The sequence below is a fragment of the Microtus ochrogaster genome, chromosome 4 (genome assembly GCF_000317375.1).
Source record: "Microtus ochrogaster isolate Prairie Vole_2 chromosome 4, MicOch1.0, whole genome shotgun sequence".
Taxonomy (NCBI): domain Eukaryota; kingdom Metazoa; phylum Chordata; class Mammalia; order Rodentia; family Cricetidae; genus Microtus; species Microtus ochrogaster.
This window is the reverse complement of record NC_022011.1, coordinates 234,623-242,516: the sequence shown is the minus strand read 5'-3', so window position 1 is coordinate 242,516 and position 7,894 is coordinate 234,623. Positions and strand designations below refer to the sequence as shown.

The 7,894-nt window shown below is 45.9% G+C and overlaps 1 pseudogene; it reads left to right on the top strand.

Annotated features, from left to right (window-relative positions):
* Nucleotides 1-911: 911 nt before the first annotated feature.
* Nucleotides 912-2,111, top strand: LOC101979055 (annotated as a pseudogene).
* Nucleotides 2,112-7,894: the final 5,783 nt, after the last annotated feature.

Below are 7,894 nucleotides of genomic sequence, written 5' to 3'. Positions count from 1 at the left end.
CAGTTCTGAGTGTGAGTCAGGCATGTTCAGGTCTGTGTGTGACCTGTACCCCTGTACCTGAGTGTGAGTCAGGCACGTGCAGGTCTGTGTGTGACTGTACCCCTGTATATGGGTGTGGGTACATGCATGTGCAGGTCTATGTGTGACTGTACCCCTGTATCTGAGTGTGAGTCAGGCATGTGTAGGTCAGAATATAGCTTCATTGACAATCTTTGCCATCCACCTTTTTAAAAAATTAATTTTAGTATGTGCACATGTGTGTGTGTGTGTGTGATTGTGAGTACAAGCAGACCACAAGAGGACATTGGATGCCCTGGATCTGGAGACAGAACATCAACGTGCCTGACATGAGGGCTGGGAACAGAACTTGGTCCTCTGCAAGAGCAGTACATACTCTTAACTACTGTCCTTCTCTCCAGTCCTACTTCCCACCTGTGTGAGGAAGGGCTTCTTGCTCTGTGCATCCCGACTGCCAGGCTAACTGGTCCCCAAACTTCTGGAGATTCTGCTGCCTGTTCTCTCGTCTCACATAAGAGCCCTGGGGTTAGGCCAATGCTACCACATTCATCTTTATGTGTGTTCAGGGACCTGAACTCAGTTCCTTGCATTTGCACAGCGAGCCCATTACCCACCCAGCTAGCTACCCAGCCCCTAAACAAGTCTTTAAGACTTGGTATATATGTCTGCAGTGGTAGTACACACCTTTAATCCCAGCACTCAAAAGGCAGAGACAAGCGGATCTCTGTGAGTTCAAAACCAGCCTGGTCTACAAAGCGAGTTCCAGAAAGGCTCCAAAGCTACAGAGAAACCTTGTCTCAGAAAAAAAAAATGGTATACACACATACACACACACAGAGAGAGAGACTAAAAAAATAAATAAATTGCTCTGCTGCATCCCCTTGCCTATCACCATGGCCGCCTACAAGCTGGTCCTCATCCGACAGGGTGAGAGCGCCTGGAATCTGAAGAACCGCTTCAGCGGGCCACAAGGAGGCTAAGCACGGCGGACAGGCGTTGCAAGATGCTGGCTATGAATTTGACATCAGCTTCACCTCCATGCAGAAGAGAGCAATCCGGACCCTCTGGACAGTCCTGGATGCCACTGACCAGATGTGGCTGCCAGTGGTCAGGACCTGGCGCCTCAATGAGCGACACTATGGGGGTCTGACTAGTCTCAATACAGCAGAAACTGCTGCTAAGCATGGTGAGGCACAGGTAAAGATCTGGAGGTGATCTTACGATGTCCCACCACCGCCAATGGAGCCTGACCATCCCTTCTACAGCAATATCAGTAAGGATCGCAGGTACGCAGGCCTTACTGAGGACCAGCTACCCTCCTGTGAGAGCCTGGACACTATTGCCAGAGTACTACCCTTATGGAAGGAAGAGATTGTCCCTCAGATCAAAGAGGGGAAGAGAGTCCTGATTGCGGTCCATGGCAACAGCCTTCGGGGGATCGTCAAGCATCTGGAGGGTCTCTCAGAAGAGGCCATCATGGAGCTGAACCTGACAACTGGCATTCCCATTGTCTATGAATTGGACAAGAACTTGAGGTCCGTTAAACCCATGCAGTTCCTGGGACATGAAGAGACCATGCGGAAAGCCATGGAAGCTGTGGCCGCGCAGGGCAAGGCCAAGAAGTGAAGGCGCACAGACAGACTTCTGCCCCGAGACCCTCCTCCCTGCCTGTCTGCCTCCTGCGCCCTTCCCAGCACCCGCCACCGAATCCATGTTTAGGATCTTAGTTTAAGTTGTAGCTGCAGATGGGACCCGTGGCTCCCATTTTGTTTTAGTATTTTATCCCCTGCACCCACTCCCTTCATAGAATCTAGTCAGAGTAACACCTCTAGGGTGCAGGTTCTTGGTCCACATCCAGGGATGGCTCCCTCCCAGGAGAATTGAGAGGTAGTAATTACAGTTTTCTTAGTCCTTTGTTTACAAGGGTCTGCTTTAGGTCAGGGAGGAACCATGCTGTGGCCTGACCAGTGAGAAGCCTGTCCTGCACTCTTCTGCAGTTAGGTAGGGGCTGTAGTCATTCCAGTGGACGGTGAAAGTAGCCTGCATTTAAAAGATGAACTACCTTCCTCTCTGAGCCTAAAAAAGCTGCTGGCCCCCGAAGGATGGGATCAATCCTGTCAAGTCTATGTGTTACATTTACTTTTACAAAAGCAAAAGTACATATATATTTATCAGCACACAAAAGCCCCTCTGAGGTTTCTAGTGGTGATTGAAATGGTCTATTTGGTCACCAGAAAATAAGCCATTCCTCATATCAAGTGGGATAAACTCCTTGTCCTCAAGGGACAGGAATGTCTCTTACTGTGTGTTAGGACCCCTCTGCCTTGTCTTGTAGAGGTGAAGTGCCCCTTGATCATGTCCAGGGTTTTGTCTTTCGCTGTTTGAATCATGTTCCAGCTGCTTGACCCTACCATGTGGGTCCAGAACTTGTTTGGGGCACACTACATCTTCTTTTCCAGATCAGTATAATAAAGGAGTGATGTGCAATAAAAAAAATAAATAAATTTCCCAACCTAAAAATAATCTGACTACAGCAACCAGCCATTCAATACAATCAAATCTTTTTACTACGGCCTTCACCATCATGTCTCAGGAAGAAGGCTGGTACAGCACAAAAGATGCTGCTGTCTCTAGAACAGGGATGAGCAGACCCACTCGTTTATTGAAGCAGAGTGGATATGATGACCAATAGGAGACCTGTACAACTTGGATAGAGTAGCATTGCTTTGTGAATGTATGGGGAAATGCAGGGAACTATAAAGCCTTCATGAGCCCTTCTTCTCCCCAAGATTCCAATCACATGATAGCCTTTTCTATAACTTCAGTTTCAACATTTGTGATCTGATGGACCCCAGTCTCCTCTCTTCTACCTTATTTTAAGGATGCCTGGGATTCCAGTTTCTTTCTAAGATGGGTGACCAGGTCCTGATCTTGCCTGAGGGCCTCTTTAGAATGAATGGACCCCTGAAATGGTCATACAGTGTGTTTCTCAGCCAGGGACTAACATGTAGCCTTTTCAGTAATGTTAGGCATACTTTTAGTTTTACTTTTAAAGATCCAGACCTGTGCTTTATTTGGCATAATCATAGATTCTGTGGAAAACATATTCTTCCTTCTTGAGGTCCTGATAGGAATGGTGCAATACGTGCCTAATCACCACCAGAGGCGCTGTGGGTGATTTATTGATTTCACATTATAACAACTCCTCAGGTTACCCTGCTTCTTAGTATTTCATTTCCAGAGTCAAGGACTAGAGAAAAACCATTGGTAAATAAAAAAGATAATAAAATCAGGAAAAAATAATAATTTGACTACAAAAACTACAGTCTCTTCCCAAAGCTAAAATTCTTTAAATCCTGAATAAATACAATATATAAATAATGCAATATGTAATAATATAACAAGAGCTCATTATTAGAAATATTAGAGATTAACTATTATTGGAAAGAAACTAGGCCGTCAAGCTTTCTTGGGTATTACCTATTCTTGCACAAAAGTCAACTTACTATCAAGGTCAAAATTTGCTAATTTGCGCTCTCTCTTTCTCTCTCTCTCTCTCTCTCTCTCTCTCTCTCTCTCTCTCCCTCTCTCTCTCCCCACATTAGGCACACAGCAATGTGGTTGACTCTGTATTCCTGTAAACTTCAGATCTAGAGATTGTCACCCATTTGCTCTTCCAGAGACACACGGCCCTGATTTCAGGACACCTGTCACATCATATTTAAAAAAGCCCATGGCAGTGCAACCGCAAATGCAAATGGAATGAATTTGAGTGGGTCAGCAGCACCCTTCCCGTGATTTTCAGCTGATTTTGAGGCCGACATTTCTATGCAAGGTGAGCAGCTTTGCAAAGCCGAGCCCATCCCACAGAGGTAAAGTCCTCTTACCGGTGTCTGTGATCATTCAGTTCAGTGATGACACGGTGGTGAGAATCCAATGTGAAGATGGCTGAAATAATTGGGTCAAGTCCACATCAGGTTGGTTCAGTGGCCACACGCAAATGAGGGCATATTAAAACATTGTAACAGACTGTATTCTCCCTGGAGAAAATGGGAATGAGGATGGTGGTGCCTCCATCAATTTCAGAAGACACTAGCAAGTAAAATGTAAACCACTGATATTTATTCAGGTGTGAATAAAAATAAACAACACTGTGTAATATAAATGTAGGCAGAATTCTGTCCCAAACACCTGATCTCCAGTTCATTGCTTCCCATAAGAATAGTTCTAGGGCTGGAGAGATGGCTCAGAAGTTGAGAGCATTGCTTGCTCTTCCAAAGGTCCTGAGTTCAATTCCCAGCAACCACATGGTGGCTCACAACCATCTGTAATGGGGTCTGGTGCCCTCTGCTGGCCTGCAGGCATACACACAGACAGAATATTGTATATATAATAAATAAATAATTAAATAAATAAAGAAAGAAAGAATAGTTCTAAAGCAGTTAGCCAGTAACGGAAGCAGTCCGGAGTCGGAATATTGGAGGTGAAGGATTACTTCTAATACTCTTGGCTTTGCTGGGTTGGGTGGGATTCCTTCCATTTGACATGCCAAACCCAACCTCTTCCCTTCTCTGCCATGCTCCAGGCCATAAGCAAGCTCCCTTGTCCTCTGGCTTATACTAGATCTCACCAGCCAAGAGCAAGAATGGGTGGAAAAGATCAGAGAAAGACCTGTTTCTGCTCTGCCGGTGGGTAAGTCCAGCACAGGTCAGTGCTCTGCACACAGCCGGCCTCACTCCATGTTCTAGTGACATGATACATGACTACTCCATGTGCCTTCTATGCTCCTTGCTGACACCTGTTGTGAACAGCCCCTCACTGAACTCTCTCTGTTCACTAGATTTAATTTATCATGTTTTTATCTGGACTCCTAAATGAATTAGTCAGAAGTTCAGGATTCTTTGGCAATTAGTGTTCATTCAAAAAAGTTGTTGGACACCAAATCAGGAGCAGAAGGAGAGGGAGCACAAGCAAGGAACTCAGGACCGCGAGGGGTGCACCCACACACTGAGACAATGGGGATGTTCTATCGGGAACTCACCAAGGCCAGCTGGCCTGGGTCTGAAAAAACCTGGGATAAAACCGGACTTGCTGAACATAGCGGACAATGAGGACTACTGAGAACTCAAGAACAATGGCAATGGGTTTTTGATCCTACTGCATGTACTGGCTTTGTGGGAGCCTAGGCAGTTTGGATGCTCACCTTACTAAACCTTGACAGAGGTGGGGGTTCCTTGGACTTCCCACAGGGCAGGGAACCCTGATTGCTCTTCGGGCTGAGGGGGAGGGACTTACTTGGGGGAGGGGGGGAAATGGGAGGCGGTGGCGGGGAAGAGACAGAAATCTTTAATAAATAAATAAATTTAAAAAAAAAACACTCTAAGGGGCCACAGTCTAGGTTGGGATTTAAGGAGCTAGAGGAACTTGGGGGAAACAGTCACCCAAGCTCTTCCACTGGCCCTCAGTTGATACCCACAAAGCCATCTGAGTTTGAGTCTGTTTACGTCAGACAAGGAGGTTCTGAGGAATCCAGTACCTGTTAGCAAAGTTCAAGGAAGCTATTTCCTCCCCAAGAATAAGGGGATCCAAAAGAAGGGTGGAAAGTGTTAGACTATGACAGAGAACAATGAAAGACTAGTGTATTTTTAGCTTGGGGTTCTGCACCAGATCTGACTTTAGAGCATTGAATAAGACCATGCTATCTTGGGTTTCTATCCCTGTATTTAAAACACTTTTGAAAAGAGGATGTAGACTCCCCAGAGCTCATTGACTGGAGAGTGAGAGAAATTAAAAAAAAAATAAAAAAAAAAGTTGTTGGACAGTAACAAAAAGTATGACTGTTTTTTCTTTACCCTGTTATGGTTTCTTTGGCAAGTCTGAGGGGACTGTACCTGTGAGATTGTCTCTCAACTCTTCTTTAAGCTTATGTGGCCTCACTTTTATTAAAACGGCTTTTGGGTTATGTGCTATCTTAAGGAGTAGAGAGCAAGTGAGCAGCTTAGCCAGATTGACTCAAGTCGGCCCTCTATCATTCCACTGTAATGTGTGTGTGTGTGTGTGTGTGTGTGTGTGTGTGTGTGTGAGAGAGAGAGAGAGAGAGAGAGACAGACAGACAGACAGACAGACAGACAGAGTTTAATTCTTTTTAAATATTTAAATATATTTTGAATTCTTTTTAATATTTGTGAGGTTTTCTTTAGTATTCCTGCTAGAATTTTAGTTACGGTTAGGTTTAGACTTGGGCTGGTGTTAGAAATAGGATTAGATATAAACTTTAAAATGGAGCTATGGGAGCATTAAATTTAAAGTTCATATAATTAGGGTTAGGAATAGAGATTGGTGTAACATTGGTACAGGGTATAGTCACTGTTAAAAATGGTTTCTAGTTAGTTATAGTCCTAGTTTTACACTGGGTTATGTGACCAGTTAGGGTCATTTAATTCTTATTGAGAGACAATTCCCCAGGACAATGGGACATGGTTTCTAACAACTTTTATTCTAGAGTGTCTTTTCAAGGGTGTTTATAAACAGCCTCAGGCAGGGAGCACATCTTTTCCTAACCAAGGCTCTAAGAAGAGACAAAGTCTCCCTCCAAGTTAGCTTATGGTTCTCTAGAGGAGACTGGAAATTCTAAGCTATGCCCACTGTACCTGAAGCACGTAAGTGAACTCTTCACATAAGCCTTTGGGACTTGAAAACAAGGGCCACCAATGCAAGCATGCTCCCATTCATTCTGACTGTAGCCTTATGGGTAAATGTGGCCTGTGTTTCATGTCTTCTGCTAACACCTAAGAACTGAGGAAGTTAAACAGCCAGCTTAGGCACTGGTCCCCTTACTACCACTGTAACAGAACTCCTAAGATAATTGACTACTAAGGAGAAAGGAGTATTCCAGCTCGCCAACTACAAGGTTGATTGAAAGAACCTATAGATTTTAGGGCCTCTGGCATGGTTGTTAAGACAGTCACAGCAGGGTGCACATGGCCCAGAAAACAGTTGATTTCATGGCCAAGATGCAAAGGGTTACAGGAAAAGCCCATCTGACAGCATGCTCCCAGGGCTAAGGACCTACCACCTCCCCCCAGTAGCACCGCCCTAGAGACCAAGCCCTTCAATATGTGGGCCTTTGGGAGACATCCGTCACTCAAACCATAGCAGCTTGCACACACAGTCATAGCTCATGCCCTTCCAGGCCTTGCCAGCCTAATAGCATCCTTGGATTAGTTTCCATACTGAAGTTGGGTCATTTTTGTATCAGGCCTGCTGCTTTTGACAATGGTAGCCACTTTCCCTCTAGATACTCTGGGCCATGAATGTTGCTAGGTAGCTTATTCTGGGTTTCTATCCTTCCATCTTCATTGATTAGAAGGCCGATAGCATTCCATTGCTTCTCCAGTAGCAGCTACACTCACAGGAAGTGGTCACTAAGGCAGTATGGGCAGTAACACTTCTTTTATCAATGCTTTTCTCTGGCCCCATTTGGGGAGATGAAGTCAGAATTTGATGCCTATGTTAGCAAGACATGAAAAATCCATTCCCGGGAACGCGGTCGGAACACCGGGCGGCGGGACGCGGTCGGAACACCGGGCGGCGGGATGCGGCCGGAGGATGCCTACCACGGCCAGCGGGGACCGGCGAGGACCGGCAGGGACTGGCTGGGACCGGCGGGGACCAGCTGGGACCGGAGCAACAGCAGAGGACACAGGCTGCTGGCGGCGGGAACCGTCCCAGCAGTAGAAGCAGGCTGCAGGGACAGCGCGCAACACGGAGATCAGATCACCCCACTACAATTAAATCAAAGAGGTAGGCCTTTTGTTGGCAAGGTCACTGGCAAACGGGGAGCTTGGTCCTGATCCTGAAGACCTTAGGAGGGGTG